This window comes from Diabrotica undecimpunctata, chromosome 8 (assembly GCF_040954645.1).
Source record: "Diabrotica undecimpunctata isolate CICGRU chromosome 8, icDiaUnde3, whole genome shotgun sequence".
Lineage (NCBI taxonomy): Eukaryota > Metazoa > Arthropoda > Insecta > Coleoptera > Chrysomelidae > Diabrotica > Diabrotica undecimpunctata.
The window spans coordinates 56,779,601-56,804,246 of NC_092810.1; the positions used below are offsets into that span (position 1 = coordinate 56,779,601).

General features: G+C 33.0%; 1 protein-coding gene and 1 pseudogene across 2 annotated transcripts in view; both read right to left on the minus strand.

Annotated features, from left to right (window-relative positions):
- Positions 1 to 24,646, minus strand: part of LOC140447587 (prolactin-releasing peptide receptor-like) — a 1,093,989-nt gene that overhangs the window by 273,818 nt on the left and 795,525 nt on the right. The window lies entirely within an intron of this gene.
- On the minus strand, positions 4,571 to 6,320 carry LOC140448843 (SCAN domain-containing protein 3-like; annotated as a pseudogene).

The window sequence follows — 24,646 nt, forward strand, 5'->3', positions numbered from 1 at the left end:
TGAAACAGCTACTACCTCTAAATTAGAAGTGATGTTAAATTTTTCGGAATATATATCTGACGATACAAAAATAGAAGTACCGCCACTTGCGCGTAGGGGTGTGGATCTAATCTGATGATAGCCTATGTAATTTTTTAGGTACGGATTTTGGGTTTCCTTTAAATTTGTTTCTTGTAGACAAAGAATATCTGGAGCGGTCTCTTGGATAAGTTGTTGGATGCGTTCTAGACGGGCGTAAAACCCATCACAATTCCATTGTATTAAAGGGAAAGATTATTTTAAAGAGTTTTGGGAGGCAAGGGAAGTATCAGAGTAAGATTCATCGTCACTGGGATCTGTTTGTGAAAGACATGGTAATGTTATTATATCGTTATTTTCTGCAGATTTAACATTGTATTGATGTCTGATTTTTTTCATTAATCGTTTAAATCTGTTTTTTATTGTTCTTTGAGAAAGATGCGGGTAGATAGAAGTCAAATTGGTAAGGAGTGTATTGATGTCGTTTGTAAACTTTAGGGCCTCATGATAGGGGTCACTGCTGCCTTTAGTATTTTCTAAAAACGCAAAAAGATCGTTTAGGGAGAGTATATTGTTTTGTGGATTTTTGTTGTAATATTCGGTAATGTCAAGTTTAGTAATATCAGAGATACTGGTATCATCCGTTTTTCGCTTTTTCTTTTTGGATTTTCTTTTAGTTAATTCATTAGGGATATAAGGCGGTTGCATTTCAGAGGTTTCAGCTAACGGAGTTGTAGGAAGACTAGATTCGTCATTAAGTGATTCCGAAGGAGGTCTTTTTTGGTCTATTACTGGAATGTCTTGAGATGATTGGACGCTTTCATTTATATTCGTGCTAGGTTCATTGTTAGAAATGGGAGCTCGGGTTTCTGACTGTATAGGAATAATGACCGATGGGGGATTAATGCAGTTATTTGCAACATGTCCTGTTTGCTTGCAGATAAAACATTCCATTCTATCTGTAGAAAGAAAAATTCTATGTTCATGACCATTATATGGAATAGTTATTGATGTTTGTAGTTCGTAGTTATCAGAAGGGGGAAATATATAAACTTGGCGCCTGAAGCTTAAAACATGACTGTATTCATCTCCAGGGATACCTGCTTTGAGAAACGATATGGGGGATGCTAGTTGTAAGCCAAGACTTTTTATAGCATTTTCAGCTAGATCATGAGGAATAAAAGGTGATATATTTGAAATAACAATTCTTTTGGTTGGAGATATAAGTCTCCGAATATTTAGTGAAAAGTTATTAATTTGAATGAATGGATGAGACTTTATCAATTTTTCGACAAGTTCAAAATTAGATAAGTAAATACATACCCTATTATTCGATATCCTGGATGCGAAGCAAATGTTCTTGGCCCCAATGATGTTTCCGATTGCATGTACATAATCGTATAGCTTTAAACTATTCTCGGCATGAAGAACCACGGCCTGATCCTTTTTTGGGAACGTTGGTCTAGGTGCTGATTTTACTGCAGCCGTGTAAGATATGTTACTGTTGGTGGTTGGGTTTGTGTTGGTTACAATTTGGTTTGTTGACATTGTTGGATTTGAAGCATCCTCGTAGTCAAAGACAGCTTCTTGCAATTTGTTTGTATTCATTGTTGAGTGTCAGAAGGCGGCAACTTATCATACACCATAGTGATGGAAGTTGCCTAGATATGGAGCAACTAGTGTAATGTCCAAAAATGTTGTTATTTTCTTGTAAGGTTATAATGCACTTAATGAAATATTGTTTATTCAAGTTTAGCGATTATATGCACCCGCAAAAGTACACGTATACAGTTACACTGCACTTTGTTATTGTCTGGAACAAGTATAAATCGCAAAACAAGTTTAAAAACTATTATAAACACTGTAAATTACGAGAACGACAAAAACGATGTTTACTCGTTCAGGCACCGAAGTGGAAACGCCAAAACTGCATTATTAATAACCTTAAAATCAGAAGTTTAAAAGGCAAAATCTTTTAAAAATTTAAAACACGTAGATTTTTAACTTTATTGCTCTACATTCTACAACAAAATTATAAAAGGTAATACACATTAAGGTGATGACGTCATCGGCTCTTCTTTTAAATGTAACACTCCATATTTTATGATATTTTTAGATCGATAAAAATAACCTGATTCCAAAAAAGTATAATACTCGGGGTCTTATGGATAATTTGAAAGATATGCGCTTAGAAAATAAATTATTTTTTATCAATTATTGCAAAAAAGTAGCCTATTACTAGTTTTTAGTGAAATGTAATTTTTTAGGAACTTTAAATAACAATTAAGTATTATAATAAATGTATTAATTTGTGAATGTTCTGTATTATTGCTTGGAATTAATTTGAAGTAGAAATTAATTTAAGTGTAAAGCAAAGAATTGAAATACTCATGATGATTGGGTATGGAGACAAATCGTGAACTCAGACGGAAGTGTGTAATTTATTTAATGATAAATATCCAAAAAAACTCATCACGCAGTCAACAAGATTAAAAAAAAAAATTCGAGAAACTGGTATAGTTAAAAATGCATGCAAATCAGGTCGTCCCTCTGTAAATTATAATACAACATTAGATTTTTTACTTGCTTTTGAAGAAGATGCGCACACTTCTCTTCGTAAGATTAGTCGTAATCTTGATGTTTGCAAACAACGGTACACAAAGTAATAAAACTTGAACAATGACACCTCTTTAGATGCACACTTATACAGGAATTAAACGATTATAATTCAGATAAAAGTATACACTTTTGTGAAACATTGATGAATAACTGCCACTTAAACCCTCTATTAGTTCAAAATATTATTTTTTCTAGGCCTACATTCAAATTAACTGGCCAGGTCAACCGTCAAAATTGTAGATACTGTACAAAAGAAAACATCAACTGATGCGGGAACATCATACACAATAGCCGCAAAAGGTAAACGTATGCTGGCATTGTAAGAAATAGAATCATTGGACCCTACTTTTTTGGGGGTAATTTAAACGGGCCAGCATTTCTTGAGTTTTTAAGGGGATCTCGTACCTACTTTAGTTAATTTATTCCCAAGTAGAATTAATCCTGTAGGTTTTGATGAAAATTTATGGTTTCAACAGAAACAGGATGGTCTGCCTCCGCATTATGCTGTAGATGTTCGAAGGTACCTAAATTTTTCCGAACAGGTAAATTAGAAGACGTGGACATATTGAATGACCATCGAGGCCGCCAGACCTGAATCGTTTGGATTATTTTATGTGGGGTCATTTGAAAAATGCTGTTTATAAAACGAAACCTGAAAATATTGAAGACTTAAAAACAAGAACAATATTTCTCAAGGAACCATAAACAGGAATTTGTACAAAGTTTCATTTACTATCAAATACAACCAGAGGTACAATTCGAACATTTTTTTAAGATATTATAGGTCAAATATTAATTACTGGATTACTTTCAAGTTACTTATTATAATTTATTTATAATTTATTAATATTAGAAATCAATAAAAAATAATTTTCTAACCCCAAAGCTTTCAAATTATATCCGTTAGACCCCCAGTATTTTTATCGATCTAAAAATGTCCTAAAATATGGGGTGTTACATTTAAAAAAAAGAACCGATGACATCATCACCTTAATGTGTATCACCTTAAAAGATTTCATACTTTACGGACACACTGTACGTAAAGCTTATCTATTATTTTTCGTTAATTATTTATTAACTTGTGTCTATTCAACTGAGCACAAAACCTTTTATAGTAACAAAGGTTATTGTACTTACTTATTTTAAAAATTTAATAATAACTCTGTAATTAGTGTTTGTAAATATAAACCTAAAAGCTTTAATTATTCCAGGACCTCAAAATTGTCCTTAACATCACTTTATAAACCCGTTGACTACAGCTTCTAATGTTGCAATATAATTAAACTCAAACTTAATTCGGCGATGCCGTCAACAACTACAAACTTTCAAGTAGTGTTATTAACAAATAACAACATGTACTTACATTTATCGACCTATAAGCTGAAAATAGCTAACTTGTTACACCTACCACGGTAAACATCCCACAATAAATAAAAAAGTTGAGAAGCGGGTGATTTTTAAACGATTTAATCTATATATGGAAATAGAAAACTTAAAATAGTTTATAAAGTATAAATAGTATAATTTTATTTTTTACAAAACTTTATTACTAGAGACAAAATGTAGTGTGAAATATTCAAAATGAATAACTTCGTAATTTGAGTAATTGGTGAAAATGCGAGAGTATAATGTAGATCAGTGGTTCCCAACCTTTTTCGGCCTACCGCCCATTTTTCCAAAAACAAAATACTTAACACCCCCCTTAAAAAACTCTTCCATTCTTAAAATTAGTAACGCACTTTCATTCACAATTGTTTTACCTTTTTTTGGGGCAAAGGCTACTTTAAATATGATTCGACGGCCCCTTAACTAATCCAAGTAACAACAAATTTAAAAAAAAAAAGTTTTATTCAAAAATACAGTATTCATGTATTGATCAAACTTAAACTTAAATACATATCATAAAAAACAATATAATAATAATATAACATTTTTAATGAGAAGGCTGAGCTTGATGTAATGATAGTAATCTGTCAATATTTGGTTCCATACTTGTCATCAGCAATCTTAAATCACCGCGCTCCACTATGGACAGTCTATTTTTCTTCTTTGTTAATAAATTGCTGACTAAGCTAAATCCTCTTTCGGCTAAATACGATGAATCAAAGGCAATGAAAAACTTCTTGGATGCAGCCCATAAAGCTGGATATAATACTGAAATTTGACATTGCAGCCAAAATTCTTGATGTCCATTTTTAAATTTCACTTTTAACTCTTCATTTGTTGACAATTCTATCAATTCCTCCTGTAGTGATAAGTCTGCTGTTTCTAAACTTGAGAACGGTTCTAGCACCCAATCTGGAATAATCAGACCAAGGATATTCAGAAATCTATTCCTAAAATCTTCTTGAAGTGCTTCCAAGTGCTGGCAATATACCAGAATGTCTTCATCATTTGTCTCCACAGAGGAAAGATTTTGAAACTGATGAAATTGTCTCCGACGACAAATTCATTTTTGATACGAACGAGGAAATAGTTCCTTTTGCTTTGATCAAATTCAAATTATCACCTTGTAGCTGTAGGTTTGTTTCATTAAATTTATCGTATAAATCAGTTAAATAAGGAATATCGCTCTTAAATTTTAATAAATTATCTCTCAAAGAATCATCTTTGCTTTCAAAAAACTCTAAAACTGAGTCAAAGAGATCATAAAATCTTTTTAGACAGGTACCCTTCGAAAGCCATCGAACTTCTCTGTGCAACAATAATCGATTAAAATTCTCGTCGTTTTTATCACACAGTTTTCTAAACAATCTATCATTGAGAGCACTGCTTCTGATCTTGTTAACTGCAGTAATTACATATTGTAGTGAACAATGAAGGCGATCACTAAGATTTTTTGCAACTAAATGCTGTCTGTGAATTACGCAATGCATGGCGAGTATATTTGGTACCGCTTTTTTCAAATATGCTATCAGTCCGCGGTGTCCAACCGTTGCCGGAGCACCATCTGTAGCAACAGTTATGACATTTTCCAGAAGTATACCTTTATCTGTAAAATAGTGTTCTAGAACATCAAATATCGATTTGCCTTTGATATCTGTTTCCAGTGTTCTTACAAATAACAGTTCTTGACAGATTTTTTCACTTTTTATGAAGCGAACGTACGCAAGAAGTAAAGGCTCATTGTTTGGCAGAGTTGATTCATCAAGCTGTAAAGAAAACTCAATAGTCTTTAAATAATCAGTTAGAGAATGCTCCACATCCTCAGATATTTCGTCAATTCGTCTCTGTACCGTATTATTGCTTAATGGAATTTTTTTAATAATATCAGATGCCGGCTGGTGCAGTACAGTCAGCAAAACTTCACTTACAGCTGGCAGTATTAATTCTTCGCCAATAGTATGGGGTTTTCCTGATTTAGCTATAAGTAAGGAAATGTTATAAGAAGCACGTAGCCCATCATCGTCTTGCTTTGATGCTGCAGCAAAGATACTAGCTAAAGTTGGACGTTTGAAATGTTGTTTTTTGCGCATTTCAAAATATGATAAATTTCTGTCTTTTCTGTCGGGATGTATTTTGGTCAAATGTTCTTGTAATCGTGAAGGTTTCATGGCTTCATTTGAGAAAACTCTCTGGCAAATTAAACACATTGGTAATGCCTTATTAGAGGGCGACTGAATAAAACCATACTTCAAATATTTGACATTGTATTGTCTGCACTTTTTCTTTGAATCGGACATACTGTAGGTATATCTGTAAAAATAAATATGCTGTAGCCACCGCTTTGATAATTTTAAATAATAAATATTTAATTATTTTTTTAGTTAGCAAAATCAATATTTCAGAGTGGCGGAATATCCAAGCAAGTAGTCGAGAAATTTAAAACATACCACAAGTAAATAAATATACACTGAGAGAAGAATTTGAGGAAAAATTACAAAACAACTTATTAAAAATTACCATACTGTACACATATTATAAAAATAACTTTATATTCAGTAAATAGTTTATTTTTGGCAGTCTATGATCAGTATAGTAAATTTTATTAAGATTTTTTGTACTTTTTCCCCAATTCTTCTCTCAGTGTAGGTAGGTCCTAATTAACTTTTTACTTTGATCCAGTTTGTGCAAGTTGGTGCTTTTTGAATATTTTACAATAACTATACATATAAGGAAACAAATTTAGATGTATTACATTTTTACAAATACCTCGTAAATTACGATAGGGAAAAATAATAAAGAATTATTATAGTAAGTGATATAAATGCCACGTAGATACTTACCTTTGTGACAAATATGTATTACAATAAAATATATTTCTAATAAATGCACTGCAACTTTCTGCAAATAACACACAGAAAATTCACCACCCTGGTTTATCTAGCGAAACAATCTCGAATGATTAAGTTATACCTGACCATGACGCTGCACGAAGGAGGAGCCAAAATTCACTTAAAGCAGAAAGGTTCTACTGGAAGTGGAATTATACTGAAACGCTCTACGTTCGACTGCAACGTCGAAATTGTTGCAGTGTTGGACTGAGTGATAAATAAAAAATTGCACGGTGCATAACCAAAATGCATTTTGTGCATTTCGTTTATATTTTCGGATTGTTAGAAGTTTTTAGAAGCAAAGAAGCAATGAGTTACTTTAGGGGGGCGGCAGCTGTTCCTCAACGCCCCCCAAATTTTCCTTGGACCCAAAAAGCCCCCTTATCTCTCTTCAACGCCCACCGGTGGGCGGTACCGCCCCCGTTGGGAACCACTGATGTAGATAATGTATATAATACATAATATATATGCCAATTTTATATCTTTAAGTTATATAATTTCTGGGTAAAAATTTCATTTGTAATGTAGGGGCTTGTAATACTTTACTCAAAAGATTTAAATAGTGGTATTTATACAGGGTGAAAACCGCTTATGGAATAAAACTATTTCTGTCCCAGGATCTAAGTTATATAATTTCTGGGTAAAAATTTCATTTGTAATGTAGGATGTCACACCGTTTCCTGTGACTCTTGCCAACAATTTGTTTGCAAAAAGCATAGTGAGTGAATAACATCGTCATCAATAAGTTTCAATAATTCGATGGGCACATCATTTCGTCCAGCAGCTTTGCCTTCTTTTGTATTTTTGATGGCATAGATGACTTCTTTTCGTAATATTGGTGGTACGGTATCCTCTGTGCTTTTTAATATCAGTTCTTCTCTTTCATCATCAAATAGATTTTGATATAATTGGTCGAGTGATACAATCTTTCTTTCACATCAGTAATAATATCTCCCTTATCTTAAGGATATTCGTTTTTGTGCTTTTTCTAGAACCTGTCATTTCTTTGATTTTTTTGTGTAAATTACTCCTTAACTACTATAAGTCAAAAGTAATTTCTTAAATATTATAAGTGGGTCTATAAGACCCATTTTTTTGTATAAAGAAAACAAACAAATTGTTTTTGATAATTTTTTTATTTATAAACTACGATTACAAAATGAAGTGCCATAAATGGTTTAAACACACATTAAAGTTATTTTTTGCATTTTTTCTATACTTGAACACAACATCGTATACATACAGGCATTTTACACTCTGCGCAAACATAGTTTGTTTTTTTGGTTTTCTTGGCTGGACAGAGATGACAATTTCTTCCTTTTTTGGTTCTCATTAGCTCAAAGAGGCTCAAGAAGACTTAAAAATTTAGTGTCAAGATTATCTGATGTAATAGCTCGAATCTGTCGGGGCACATTGGAGTTTGGAGTTATATAATCGTCACTTCCTGTGTGTAATGTAAAAGCTTTGAGCTAATTGTTTTAGGAATTTTTCCCGAGGGATATAATTACCTTGTCTATAATACTGTGAGGAGTATTAGCGCAAATGGCACCTTTTAAACTAGACGGAACTGTCACAATATTCTGTTTGAGAACTTTAGTTCTTTTTGGAGGAATTTTCAACCATTTTGTTTTATCTTTTTCGTAATAGTAATTTCTTTGCTTTTTTTCTTCCATTGCATCTTTATTTTTAGATTGTTTGGTCTCTTCACTAGAAGTTTGAATCTGATGGATCCCAGTCGATAACACTGACCGAATCATGATCACTAAAAATTTCATGGTCGCTATCGCTTTGATCGGTACCATCGGCCATTTAGATGATATTGGCTTCTGCTTGTATCTCCTCAGCACCCACTAAAACATTTGTTGAAGACCACGCTGACGTTGACGCAACATTTTCCGCATCGTCAACCCAAAAATCCTCACTTTGAAATAAGGCATCAATATCTTCGATGCTAAGAGGTTTATTTCGAGAAATTTTAAACTAAAAGGAAGAAAATACATATTATATTACTTAAAAAAACGACAAAAAACAATTTCAAATAAAATAAATTAGAATATACTAAATTAAACTGATATAAAATAGTATTTACCTTAAACAAAATAATTATGTAAAAATTACGTAATTGCTATAAGTGGGTCTAATACACCCAGCTTATCTATAAAACTCGCTAGTTCCAAATAAAATGTATGCACTCTTCACTATCGTATTTCAGACTAAATAAGTTGAGAATAGCCGGAGCCCTAGCTAAAAATTATTTAAGTTGGGGAGAGTGAGTGGTTGTCGAGAGCTCTCTGGATCTGACAGATCCAGATTACAGTAGCTGAGGCTTAAAGCTATTATACTTTTTATTCGGATCTTCTATTTCCTTGCATTTTTTTAAGAGCCACCTCTCTTTTACCTCTTTTTTATGTTTTTCTGAAGTTCTTTGTATTTATTCAGGACTTTTTCTTTATGTTTTCCCCGTTCTTTTATAAGTTCAAAAATTTCTACTGTCATTTAAGGTTGTGATTTTTCCCAAGTGGTTTGTACATACCCTTTTAAGGGTATGTTAAAATTTTCCCCATTTTTGGTCAATAGTTAGAGTTTCTGCATTATGTTCTTTGACTTTCCTTAAGTTCTCGTTTATTTTAGATTTCGTTTCCGCATATATGTTGTCTTCTTTGAGTCGCCTTGTATTTAGGATTGTCTTGGATCTAGGGTGCTTTACACTCTTTAGTTTCACTCTCAAGATATTTTCAATCACGGGTTCCTCATTGATACAGAAATAAACTAGCCTATCGCCACGTTCATTCTTCTCATCGAGTCCATATCGCCTTACACAATTCTCCACTTTTCGTTAGCCCACTTTAGCGATTAAATATCCCATTATAATATTTATATACTACTACTATCGGTTTACAGCGTTTTCCGACGCCTTCCGACTCCTAACCGCCATTCTTATCTATTTAACCATAGGCCTGGAGGGAGTTCTCTTTCCTCTAGTTCTTTTTTAATTCCCTCTCTCCAGCTTCTTCTCGGCCTTCTTCTTATTCTTCTTCCTTGTGATGTCCATGTCAAAATCTGTTTCGGAATCCTGTCATCGGCCATTCTCTCTATATGGCCGTACCATATTAATTGTTTTGTTTTTATGTCATCAACTATTATATGCTTGACTCCCAACATTTCTCGTATTCTCTCATTTGATATCCGATCTCTTCTTGATTTGCCTGCTGCTCTTCTCCACAAGTCCATTTCTGTTGGTAGTAACAGTTTCTCTGTTCTTTGTTTTATTAGCCAAACTTCACTGCCATATGTGATTACACTTTTAAGTATGGTGTTGTATATGAGTTGTTTATTCGCATTAGATATTGTTTGGTCCCACAGGATGCCGTTTATCATGGATATGGCTTTTCTACCCTGTATGTTTCTGTCTTCTATAGCAGCATCGAGTGTTCCATCTTGAGTTATCTTCACACCCAGGTACTTGTATTCATTATAGTGTCTAATGTCTACCCCATCGTCTAATATAATGGTCTGCTCTGTCCCTCCAATACACATCGTTTCAGTTTTCTTAATGTTGACTTCGAGACCCCATTTGTTATATTCTTCTATTAGTATATAATATTTATATCATGTCTTTTATTCAGCAGCCTCATTGGCAATGCCAAGACATTGCCAATTTCTTCATAAAGTTTTCTATGGTGTCTTTGTCCCTTGTATGCAGTTGGTGCATATACTTGGATTATATTTTTTTTACGTTTTAAATGAGAGTTAAGAGACAGTTATCAATACTCGATCAGAGTAGGAAACAAGGTTAAAACAGCTTTTTCAGAAATCTTATTAACTATAATGCCAACTGCTTGCCTATGATTGGAGTTATTGTTACCGGATTGTACATTGTTTTATTTCTGGTGTTACATTTTCCTGATTCAGGCCATTATATATCGCTAAGCCCCAGTATCTTCATTCTCGGTTCGTTAATCTTCATTCTGCACATTTCCGACACAATGGTGTTTAGATTGCCAGATTGGTCAACTTATTACGTTCCATGTTACAATTTTTAAGGCTATAGAGTTATTCTTATTTGTTTGACAAGGATTTACCTTGATGACGACCTAAGAGGCCCTGTTGTATAAATATTATTGTCCCCCTTTGTCGGATCTTGGATTCCGAGCTCCATGATCATTAAGTAAATTATTGACTCATGGGTACATGATGATTTTTAAAAAAGATATCCATACAGATATTTTTTGTGGTATTCATCCTGTGGCTTTCCACATCTCAATGCCGTTGCTCCTTCCATCCGTTGCTGTTGACCAACAAGTTGGGATTTCTTATACCGGTAATCTTTCAGTTAATTTAAAACTTGTAGTATTCACTAACAGACCGATCCAGGATCATTTCTCTTAGGCTCTATCATGGTACTGGTAATGCGGCTGCCCGACTTCAGAGTAGAAAATAAAAAAGGGAAACTTTCATAGTTAGATAGGAGAATCGGTCTAGGAAATTTTTTTTTTGAGGTATCAGGAGATGGGAAGATAATTATGGCTCTCGTGGCAGGTCGCATCCCTGAAGTAAATCTATCTTCTACCAAGAACGTAAAAGAGTATCGATCCGCTACCCCATATATGTCAGAACGTAAAGTGTCAAATACAGTAAGACTATATAAGCGTAGTGCCAAAATCACATATTAAAATTGAGTTGTAAGAACTTCCTAGCAACCTTTCTGGAGGATACTTTAAAGTTAACACTACACTGGCCAGAGTACAAGACAGATTTTACTGTATCAATTGTCGCCGAGATGTACAAGATTGGTGTAAGTATTGCGATTTATGTAACAGTAGAAAAGGCTCTGAAACAAGAAGTCATGGTATAATGGCATAATATCTTTTCAGAGAGCTTTTTGAACGACTTTCGCAATGGATTAATTTTTAAAATGGTATGAAATTGCACCCTTTCCTTATCAAAAAGCGACTGCAGTAGCAGAAGCATCTAAGACATACGTCGTATCAAGGCATGGGGTTTATTTAGAGTTACATTCTGAACAAGGAAGAAATTTTGAAATAGAATTATAAAGAGAATTAATAAAAATATTGGGTATTTTTATTAATTCTCGGGTTCTTTAAAAGATTTTTTCCAATTTCCATGTTATTGCATGAGGTGCAGATGTAAATATAATCTTGTTACATATGACATCTAGATATTGACAGAAATCAAAAACATTGTCATCAAAAAAGAAGAAAAATTCTTCTTTTCTACCTTAAACATGAAGATGCGGTTTTTGTTGGGTTTTAGATGTTTTTGTGTTGTATTTGTAAAAATATCCTTTTGTGTTGTAATGTTTTTATTGAAAATTTTAAATGTATTTTTTAATATTTTTAATATATTTATGACAGTGTTCTTCACCACTAGGACCAACTGAACATTTTCAATGTAGGTTTTTAAATGTTAACTTCCACCATTTGTACTAAATAAGTTTTTCATTTAGGTGCTGATGAAGGTGACAGCCTATCACCGAAAATTTCACATTTAGAATAAAGTTCTACACCAAACTGGCTTATACCATCTCTAGCCGATCCTTGCTTTGACGCTTTCCCGAAAGTTACCTACCAAAGAATTGTATTCTTAGCGTCGTTATATACACTATATATACATCAAGGATCACTCGAAAAGTGGTGGGTTTTTCGGTCAAAAGGTGGAGAGAAAAAAGACAAAGAAAGTGGCTACTTTATATATTTATTGAAGACGTTTCGCTTTCTAATCAGAAAGCATCATATTAAGTCGTAAGCTTCTTTACATATTTAATATCAGTGACTGCTACATGTCTTTTTGAGGTAACACACTTATAATAACTTTTCTATGGATGATTTGGTTTTTCATATTGTTCTTTTTAGATGAACTGATGATGCTTTCTGATTAGAAAGTGAAAAGTCTTTTATAAATAGATGAAGTAGCCACCTTCTTTGTCTTTTTTCTCTCCACCTTTTGACCGAAAAACCCACCTTAATTTATATATATATATATATATATATATATATATATATATATATATATATATATATATATATATATATATATATATATATATATATATTATATATATATATATATATATATATATATAATATATATTTATATATGTGTTATATAATACATAGATGATTCCATTTAATTAAAAAAAACTAATTTAGTGTACTCAGTTTACGTGATTGTCTAAAAAGATATTGTGCTGAATATTTTTCAACCTAGTACTTAAATATATTGTCTTTTTTATTAAAAAAGGTGGTTCATAAGGCAAGCCGTTTTATACCTACACTTGAATTATAATTTACGAACTTTCTAAAAAACTTAATTTCCTCCCTCATTTTTGTGATAATACATTCGAGTTTATAAAGAACCCCACTTTATTTTCAGCAAATGAAGTGTCTCCATCCAGTCGGCTACGTGCAAAGTGCTTAATGTTTATGTTAAGGATCTCATTTCTCGATAAACCATCCGACATTTGCATTATGTAAATGACGATTAACATGAGATCCTATTGTAAAATGACTTCGGGCAAAAAACAGAATTTTTATTTATTAAATGGAATTTGGTATTCAAATTTTTATACGTTTACATAAAATCGCAAGACTTTTTAGTTGAAAAATAGAACAACCCTATTATATTCCTAATCTACATATGCATCTTGACATTTAAAGAAAATATTATTCCCATAAACATGAGCAAATTTTCCTTAAAGTGTTAATTAAACGTATCAGCTTTTTGATTTAAAGCTTTTGAGGAAATAAAAATTATTTGAGTTAACCTATTAAGGATCTAGTGGTCGTTAATGACAAATGAGTTCACATAAAAATTAAAAATGTTTTCTTTGTTCGTTGTAGAAGCACCATACCTTACTTCTGCGTTGTTTTAGCGTCATATTAGTCAAGCAAACCGTTACAAACATTTTTCACTTCAGCTCTATCATTGTACAAAGCGACAAGTCACTGATATATTTTATAATTGACAATTAGTTATTTTTGTAATAAGTAAGTGAAGTTGCTTCCAAATTTCTATCCCCCATCGAAAAAAATGGCGGTATAAATGTTTGAGAAATTCCAGTAGCCGTTGTCTCAGCCATAGCAGCTAGGAGTAGAGATACTAACCTCGCTGCCAGATACCTTAAAAGCGCTCTGAATAGGTTCAAAAGATGGTGCATAAAGTAGAAAATTGCCCTGAACCCCAAAAAGACATAGGCCGTCATGTACAGACAGCGGAGAAGTAGACCAGACTGGGAGATCACTATCGCCAAAACCCCTGTAGAATGGACAAACGAAGCAAAATACCTCGGAGTAATACTGCACAGAAAGCTTACTATAACCGAACACGTAAAGAAAGCAGTCTACAAAGCAAAAGCACTAAGAAGTCAACTCTCTTCGCTAATAGGCAGAAAGAGCAAACTTCGTTTTAAAACAAAAATGAGAGTAGCTAACAGCATAATACTACCCTCAATAACATAATGCATCTGCCGCATGGGGACACACATGCAAAAGCAACAGAAAAAAGACCCAAACAGCGCAAAACTGGATGATCAGAGAAGCCCTAAATGTACCAAAATATGTCCCATTATGATACTATTTAGAGACTCTGGTCAGAAAAAAATGTTAAGGATAATGGACGAAAGACCCTTCGACATTTTTAACGGACTTAGGAACCACCCCAACAGAACACTAAGAGAGTTGACGGACTACGATTTAAACACAAGAACGGTGCACAGACGGACGAACAACAACTGACATGATATAGGACAGAAGAATGATAATGAAGAATGATAATGAAGAATGATAATGAAAGGTAATGATAGCTAAAAGAGCGAGTTTTAGACAGTGAGGACCAAAAAAATGAGGCGGAATTGCTGCAACCAGTCAAGAGATGGTTGGGTGGATAAGTTTGGATGGTTGTAGCAGTTCAGTCTCAGTCTGGCGAGACTAAAACGATAGTATATAAAAACAATATACAACGGGGTGTATGAGGGCAATATGCACCTGGGAATGCACACCCCACCACATGCACACATAGTATTAGTAGTTTAGATTAGATAAAAAATAAAAAACCCAAAAAACATATACACGGGGTGTGTGAGAGCAGTATACACTTGGGAATGCACACCCCATAGTTAAGTTAGATTTAGTAGTAGATATAAGATAAAAAACAAAAAAATCCGCTCGCCGTCTAAATAAACCAAAACCTTATCGAACCTGAACATCGAGTGAATACTGTTTTCTATGTAACAAATCAAATATTATACATAAATATAAAAGGCCCGTCAGACCTTTTATAACAGCCGCGTAGGCTTAGGCCCCTCAGTCTGATCGTATGTAGATCCTAGCCCGAATTCCGAGCACCGAGGTCATGTGCAGCATACATGAGATCGGTGGCCGGACCCCACTCGAACATTCAGCCGCCGAGGAGAACAAAATTTATTTTGCCAAATCGGCGGCTGAGTGGACGAACACACACATTTTTTCGGACAGACAGTCATCAGCCCATGCTGGTGGCTCTCTGTTTCGAACACACACTTTTTCTTTTAGGGACACCAGTTCCGATGACAAGTTAGAGTAACTTCTATAGACTCAATAAAGAAAATAGGGAGAAAAGTCGATATGTGTGCTACCTCTACAGTTAGGTGCCTTAACCACAGCACTGATTATAAAACACCCCCACCACAGTCAATAAAAACATAGGGTGTTATATTACCCAGGGCACCCAACTTAAATTTCAGATCATAAGCCTCCTTACGTAAGTCACACGCTGATGAGGGGTGGAGGAAAAGCCTGGGGGTCAGATAGGTATCACTTCAATAGCGAAGTGTGACCGGTTTGATCTTCGGATATGTGAATCCCACTTTACAATGGTATACACATGTTTCTTAGGGGCAGGGTTGATCCTGCCCCTAGTAAGTATTCCATCATAAAATAACAATGTGTAATCTGATTTAAAAAAAAACATACTTTTTTCTTCTTAAATGGTTAAAAGTGAAATATGTCAAAAAATTATTAATCTGCCACCCTGTTGGAAAAAAATACTTCATACTATATACCTATTAGGTGATATATCGGCGTTTTCTATTAGCGTTTAACGATGACGTCACAAAAATAAAACTGAGGAAAGTCAGAATCTTACCCAATTGCTGAAAATACCGAAATTTCAAAAGACTCTTTTGTGTTAGTGAAATTTGAGAAGAACATCCATTATGTAGCCAACATTTTGGAAATTGTGAACTCTCATAAATTGAAAATAAGACAAGAAGTACAGAAGTTTCCAATTTATTTTACTTTCCACATGTTCTTGATATTCATATGGGTTTGAAATCTGATTTTGTTATGGTATTTACAGGACCTATATATACAGAAAACAAAAGGCTATCTTGGTATTATAGATTTGGTTAAAAGTTTAACAATTTTATTGTTCGATAACTTAAAGAAATAATAAACATTTTTCGTATTTAATCATTGTTTTTAACACCTTTCATTGTGTACTACCTTATATTTCAAACTCTATCACCGGTGGTACACATTGAAACAAATTCAGTATTGCAAATTTCTGAAAATTTCTAAGTTACTATTTTTAATTTACTTATAGTAACTATCAAAGTTTATACACAAATGTACACAGATAACAGAACTCTAAATGGAGATTTTTTCAAAGATTGCATTCCGATGTTAGAGTGCATTTCCTAAAAAATTCCCTAGCTCTAATAGTTGTTTGGTCAGATCTGGTCCTCCGTAGTTAAATAGATTATTCGGTATTTTTCCTCTCCTGGTAATTATCTATTTTTTAATTTCCCTAATGCTTATTTTACCTCTCCCTCCTCAATGTTAATTTCCTCGTGTGTCGTCACTTATGGTTTTGGTAGTTCATTAAGGTTGTCTTTAGCAAATATCGATTGAAAGTAGTATATCCATGTTTTGTTCTGTGTGCTTTGTGTATTTGAGAAGCTTTAGCAGTGTTCCCTTTTTATTTGTCAGACCAAAGTATTCATTTCAGTTCTGATTACTTTATAGTAGTTGTATGTTCGTCGTGTTTTTTGTATTCTGTATTGCAAAAAGGCTTTCTTCTTTTCGTCACATTTTGTCTTCACTTCCACTCGTGTCCACTAGTGCCGCTCTTTTGGATGTGAAGTATTTTATGATGATTATTATTTTACATAATACTAGGCTACAGTCCCTACCTATATCTACTGAGTTGAGGCAACTTACGTCGATTATTTTTAACGGATTTATATCTTCGCCACTTAGTTGGCGATTGGATTTCCATTCTAAGTATTTGTCAATATAAATAAACAATAATTGGATTATGTTTATTTTACTCGAGCATTTCGAGACGCAATTAGTGTTTCTCTTCCGAATATGTAAATTTATTAAATCTCAAATAAAAGTCTCATACACATACTTGCAAGAAAAAAAATTCTACAATATAAAACAAAAAACAATAATAGATACAGTAAAGAAATTTATCTGGTCACTGTGTTAAGTCCTACTGCAATACAAGATAATGATAACATCTCACAAATATCAAGCTATAAATATGGGAAGAAAAGGGCTTACACGCTATTAATCACTCAAATTAAACATTTTTGTTACTGAGAATAATTTCGACACCTGATATGAAAAACATTGTAACTCACTTTTGCTTAGTTTAGAGGAGAGCTATTAAAAAAAATTCCCACATTCTATTTTTTTTACTTCGTCAGTTTTAATATTTTTTGTAGTTTTCTTAATCCATATTTTATTACTTTTCCTCAGTTTTTTAAGATCATTGTAAGTGGTTTATACAATAATATTTTAACAAAGTATGTTTCTTTGATTAGGTGCATATAAATGGTAACGAATGGGTATGCATCAAAATAAGGAGGTTATCATTATTTTTTTTTTATTGATTTTACCTTAACGTGAGTTTTTTTTAGACAAACAAGTATCTAAGAATTCACATCATATATACAAACTAGAAGTAAGTAAACTAATATCTGTTAGATTTATTTATTACAAAATGTGCATATTCAAATTATAAAACAGTTTATAATATTTGCATAGCAATAACCTTTCGCAGATCCAATATCAAAGATAGTAAAATTATACACTTCTTTTATAATAAAACAATGATATCTGTAATTGGGGTGTAGTTAATCTTTTTTGCAAATCAAAACTGGTAGTTTACAATTGTTGCTGTTTTCTTAGAAACCTCTTTATTACGATTTTTGGTTTCACGTGCAACACATTTGAAGAGTACAGGAATAAAAGGGGCTCATCGACATTTTTTGAGTTTTACACCCTATTATGCTAAGTTGTTCCAAATTTTATGGCGAATCACACAGTGCTTTTAAAAGTTGATAAACGGGAATAAAAGGTGCTGACTGCGATACACAATAGTAAATAAGGGATACATTGCAGGCTAAAAAGCGAGAGAAGGGGCTGTTTATGTGTGTTCAGCAAAAGAACGCGCCCATTATCTTCTAAAGAGCCGTATCTTCTACATGTATCCAGAAATAGAGGGAAAGAAAGGTAGTGATGACGTTTGTTCTCTTGTTCACCCCTTCGTGTACAATATTATGCGACGAAATACAAAACACCTAAGTATCTTTTGTGACTCTTGCAGTGGCCAAAACAAAAATTTTATAATGTTTCGTTTCCTTCATCATTTAGTTCATGTAGAAAAAAAGTTGGAATCTGTAATGATCACATTTCCAGTAAGAGAGCACTCATACTTAGAGTGCGATAAAAATATGGAACTTATTAAATCTGTAACTAGGACAGAGGTTCCTGACGATTGGATTGAGGTAGTTAAGGATGCTCGTCAAACACCGACGCCATTTGAGGTAATTAATGTTGACCATTCATTTTTTCGAAGTTGGACGTCCCATCTTGATACGATTTATGCCAAGAAATCAACATTTTCATTACGATCGATAAAGGAACTAAAAATTACTAATTCAAACACTAACATCTGCTTCCGTTCAAAATACAATGGAGTGTGGGAACAGGCCTCTATCGCTGAAAGAAACGAAAGACGCATAAAGAATATACATGGTACTGAATTCATACTACCAGCATCTGCCTATGAAGATGTCTTGCCAATTTCTACAGAAAAATATAAGGACCTGTTAGATTTAAAGAAGTTCTGTTCACCGAATGCGGCCAAATACTACACTAACATTAACTATTATAAGTAGTAAGTTTTTTTAAACTTATGTAACATTGTGAAATTAAACATCTATTGTTATGTCAATAAACAGTAGAAACCTTATTTGCAATAATTTACCCACAAATAAACCCAACTTTTGTTTAATAGTTAAGGAGACTATGCGTTTAGATAAAGTACAAAAAGGGGCACATTGAAAAAATGAGCCCCTTGTTCCTTTGCAGATATCTGACATGGTGCGTGAATGTTAACAGATCGTCTATAATGAGCAATTGTGGGAGATCTTCCTCGTGGCCTTTGGCCTTCTACCTTTCCTTGGATAATAAGTCTTTACATATTTTCTGTGTCTGTTCTCATAACATGTCTTATTTAAAATTTTAATATTTTTCCTGAGGTCGGTCCACGGAATTCGTAATATTCTTCTCTCTTCTAACAGAGCAATTCAGTGGCGTCTATCTATCTTCTTTCCGCTTGTCGTAGGGTTCAAAATTCACATCCGTGTGGTTGCAATAAGCAAAGCATATTCTTTTTCTATTTGGTCTTTCTCTGCTTTAGTGTTATTTAGACTACAAGTGAGACACTTATTTTTTTTTTCAATGCAAAAAGCCGATATTAAACTCAGTATTGAATACGTGCTTTTGGTGGTGGCTGGATTATCGCTCGGGTGATTCTCTAACATCCTGTAGCAAAATACTGGGGTGTGTAGGAGGACAGAGGTATAAGAAGAGTGGTCTATATATATGGGATAAAATAGATAACAATTAAGTAAAGAAGTATGAAAAAAAAATATTGAACGGAATGTGGCTAGGCTAGCAATGTAGGCAAGAGAATGACCACTAGAAACTCAAGGATGGATACGGCCAATTTGCATGTATTTTAAAGACAGTAAATCAGGAAAATATGTATGATGGATAGAAAAGAAGATATGAAAAATAAATAGATATAATGAAAATTAACAAAGAAAACAAATTGAGGGCGCCAGAAGAGGGATACTACTCTAAAAAAGAGTAACGGTCACTCTTCCAGGTATCGTATACTGCTAATATTAATTAAAGTTGATGTAATAAACAAAAATGCTGTAAATGTAAAAAGGTAAGGAAATATTAATAAAAAAATTACATGCAAAACAAATTCAAGTTTATTAAATATAACTTCTTAGATTCTGACAATCTCTAAGTTACCAAAAAGTATATGAAAATTTCACAATATAATATTTAAAAAAAATGTTGAAAACAACTATAATAAAAAGTTGAAAACTAGACAGAATAACTCTGATATAGAGTGTACAACCTACATCTAGGTTAAAAACAACCTTAAACAAAATAATGCTAACGTTGGAAGAACGTATAGCCAAGTAAATATATTAAACTCACCTACAATATGACCAACAATATTGTTAAACAACTCTAAATTCAAATATAAACAAAATAATACATAAATGGGAACAAGCCAAGTTAAACAATTGAAACGGTCTATTATCCTGAAGGGATAATAACCGGAGTTAATAACACAAGATGAAATATAAAAAAAAATTAGTTAAGTAAACAAATAATGAAATAATTAAAGTTAATAATGAAATAAATGGTTAATACAAAAAAACAATGGAAGATAATCTCTGGGTAGAATTTGAGCTCAAACTTACCGATACCTTACACCAAGGGGAGTTATATTAATTAATATATATATATATATATATATATATATATATATATATATATATATATATATATATATATATATATATATATATATATATATATATATATATATATATGTTATAAAAATAAACCTATAACTGGTGAAACAAGATATATATATAGTTCTGAAGTAAAACCCAACTGTCCTCCTAGGTGAAACAGTTGTCTGGAAGGATACTCCCGAATGGCTTCGGTGTCCCAGCGAAGTCCTCCTTGAGGTCCGAAATTAGCACGGAGCTGGTGCTAACTGGCTCAGTTCCGATGATGACTGTCCTGCCCTACCTCTAGGTGCAGGCTGGAGAAAAAAAATGAGGACGGAGTAGACAATACCCCCTGGCTTGTCCCAATGACCCTGATTCTTATAGAGTTGAAGTGGTACTCTCCCTCTGATGTTCTGGGGGAAATTTATAATTCCATGGTAGGTGGCTGAAAACAATTCCCCGTTACTTCTAATCTCAACATTGATAAAAAGAAATCAAAGAAGAAGTGAGGAAAGTTTCTTTCAACATAAGAAACCGGAGCAAAAAGATAATTATGGTAGATAAAAAAACCCATCCAATCGGATGTAGCGTGACCTTGCTTCACATAGAGTAAAAATATAATGGCCTTGAACAAAATACTATATTAAAATATGAAATAATTAATCTGAATAATAGGATATAGATAAAATACTCTAATGTTCATTAAAATATCTGTGGAAATTGTAATAGATGTTAGAGATTTACGAAAAATTCAGAATTTTAATCAGATTCATGCCGGAATGATTGTAAGCGGCCATCCTATACTTGAATTCGTGACCCAAGGTCATTCTGAATACCTTAAGAATGTGGGAGGTGAGAACAAAAGTTAGTTTTTATAATATAAAAAAAATTATTATTTACCAGATAACTACTTAATTCCGTGCTAGAAATCTCACTTCAGCTTCCCGAGTTTCCGAAAACACCGTCAATTAAATTGTTATGGCTATACTTAGAATATTTAACTTCTTAAAGTGAAGGAAATTCTATGCATTAATTGGATTTTCTTTCGCTAACTGCCACCTTCGTACCACTTCAAACTCCCGATCAAAAGTGAATTTTAATTCACAGTTAATTAACCAAGAAGAGCCAATTTTCACTTCCCCCTCATCTCCTGTCATCTCTCTTTTTCGCAATGGTACCAAATTAGATCAGAGTGACAACTTAAATTATTAAAAATACACACTTAATGGGCAAATGAACACTTAAAGTTAGGCAACCCATACTACATCTCTGAAATTATTTTAATATAAATTGTTATTATTTTAATATAAATTGTAATAAAAGTAACGACTGTTACATTCCCCTATTAGTCGGGAAAAAAAAATTTTAATCAAAAATTTTTTTTTTTCTAAAATTAAAAGTATCAATAACTAAGTGTACTGGCCTAACATTCCACGTTGATCCGTAAGTTTACACAAAAAAAAATAACCACGAACTAAAGATCACGGAAAAAAAAGAATGGTCATGGCGCCAAACACCACAAACTCAGATGACTCAAAGTCGAATCCAAATCTCAATCGACAATATGCTTAAAAGCCAAATATTGACTAAATATACCAACTAAATTCTTGCTGACAAATAAATGTCGAATTGGGCACTAAATCCAAAATTGAACTATCCATGGACATCAGATCTATAAGACTAAGTATATCCAAGGACGAACAACCAGGCAAATGTATGAGCCAATTCAAACAATATCTCACCCGGAGATATACTAAACTAAGATCAAAGAAATCATAAACTAAATAGGTTAAGAATTGAACACTTAATCCAAAATTGAACTAACAATGGACACCAGATTCATAGTAATATATCCAGAGAAGAACAATCAGGAAGATTTATGGAGCAATTCTCACCAAACCAAATAACACAAATAGTAATCTAAATCGTAAACATACCAAAGTATATCAAAGGCGTAATAACCAAAATAAATGTGAAATAGGACGCTTAATCCAAAGTCAGACTATCAATGGACACCAGATTCATAAAAGCATATCCAAAGAAGAACGACCAGGAAGATTTATGGACCCATTCACACCAATACTAAATCTCAAAACTAAATGAGGTCTACGTACACCCACATATGGTGATACGAACCTACATAACCAAATAAACCAAATAAGTGAGGAATCAGACACTGAATCCAAAATCGGACTATCGATGGACACCAGATTTATAAATAGAGCATATCCAAAGAAGAACGATCAGGAGAGGACCAATTCTCACTAATGCTAATAACCAAATTAGCTCTTACCCTCATTCGGTAATATGAGCCAATACCAACTAAGTAATTACAATAAAGCAAAATTTCCTAAAGTGTGAAGCAGCATTGTCACACTTATTCAGACTAAGTAATGTAATATGTAACTAAACTAAACCAAAGATAAAGATAAATACCTAAAGTCTAAAATCTAAAATGGACTAAAGGAATTCAGAGGCTAAATAAATTTTGAGTGTGCTGGTATTCGCTAACTATAGCACGTGGCTACAACAGATGTATGAGAATAACCAGACACCGATAAAATCCCAATAGAAATCCTAAGAAAATATAAGTGGTGGACTTTTCCTATAATACCATTACTAACGAAAGAAAAAAAAATATGTCGAGAACAAGCAACCAATTTTGAACAAAACTGTAGATTTATAACAAGTTCTCACAGCATGGGATTATCCGGGAATAGTCCTAAATCTAAACAGCAATTTATGCCTAAGGAAAGAAGTGGGATTACACTAAGAGAACAACTCATTTGTCTAAACTCTTAAATAATGAAAACGACTAACTTGACATGTGTAGGGATAGTTAAAGAAAAAAAAACATAACCTGAAGTAAGATAACTAATATGAACTAATTAAACTTCCCTATCAAGTTGTGAAAAGGTAACTGGAATATTTGGACAATCACACAAGAATGGTTAGGACATGTCGCGAGCATTTCCTGAACAGAAATATTATGAGGCATAAACATCTGCCTACTCTGCAATAAACACATATAGTACGAACCTAATTGAGCAGCAGTGATCAGTTGCTGAGCAACAATCTCGAACCCACGTATTCACTAAAGCTGAGTATTGACAGATTCATTGACAGAAAATTCAGAAGAATAAGTAAGAAGAAATAAGAAGGACACCGGTCATCCTTACCTACTTCAAAATTCCAAACTAATTCCAGAACCATCCTGTATATGGAATCAGGACATAAATTATTGTAGAGTATTTAAGATTTTCGTGACAAGTGAGAATAAAGCAGACCAAAGATAAAAAAAAAATCACAACATCTTTCCAAATTGGCAAATATTGAACAAATATATCAAAACAAATACTAAGGAATCAAATATCAAAAATATAACACACAATATATGATCCAGTAGTGTAACAACATAGTTCCATAGTTCCTTATCAGTAACAGGATTAACTATAAGTATAAATCTAAATATGTAAATATATACTAAACAACCCTCGTATCATAAGAGGTTAAAAGGAGTAATTCTCCTGGGAAAATTAGTACTTAAGAATATTAATTCATAATAAAGTGCATCATTTATAATACAAAAAAAAAATGGATAAGTCATACATACTAATTATCTAATAAGTTATAGAAGTCATTAACCAATGCCAAAAGATACAAAAAATAGCGGTGTACCTACGTTATCTGGTGATTAAGAAAATCTTAGACTAAAATGCAAAATATAATCAAAATAAGCTAAAGACAAACAGAGAAAGAGATTAGCTTAAACTAAAGTGTTAAGTTAGTCTTCTTCTGAGGATGAAGAACTAACCTCGTCGATGGTGTTATCAGGCAGTAAATCCTTTACATGAAATTGACCAATTCGTTTGTTGGACGAATTGTCCCTTAATTCATATAC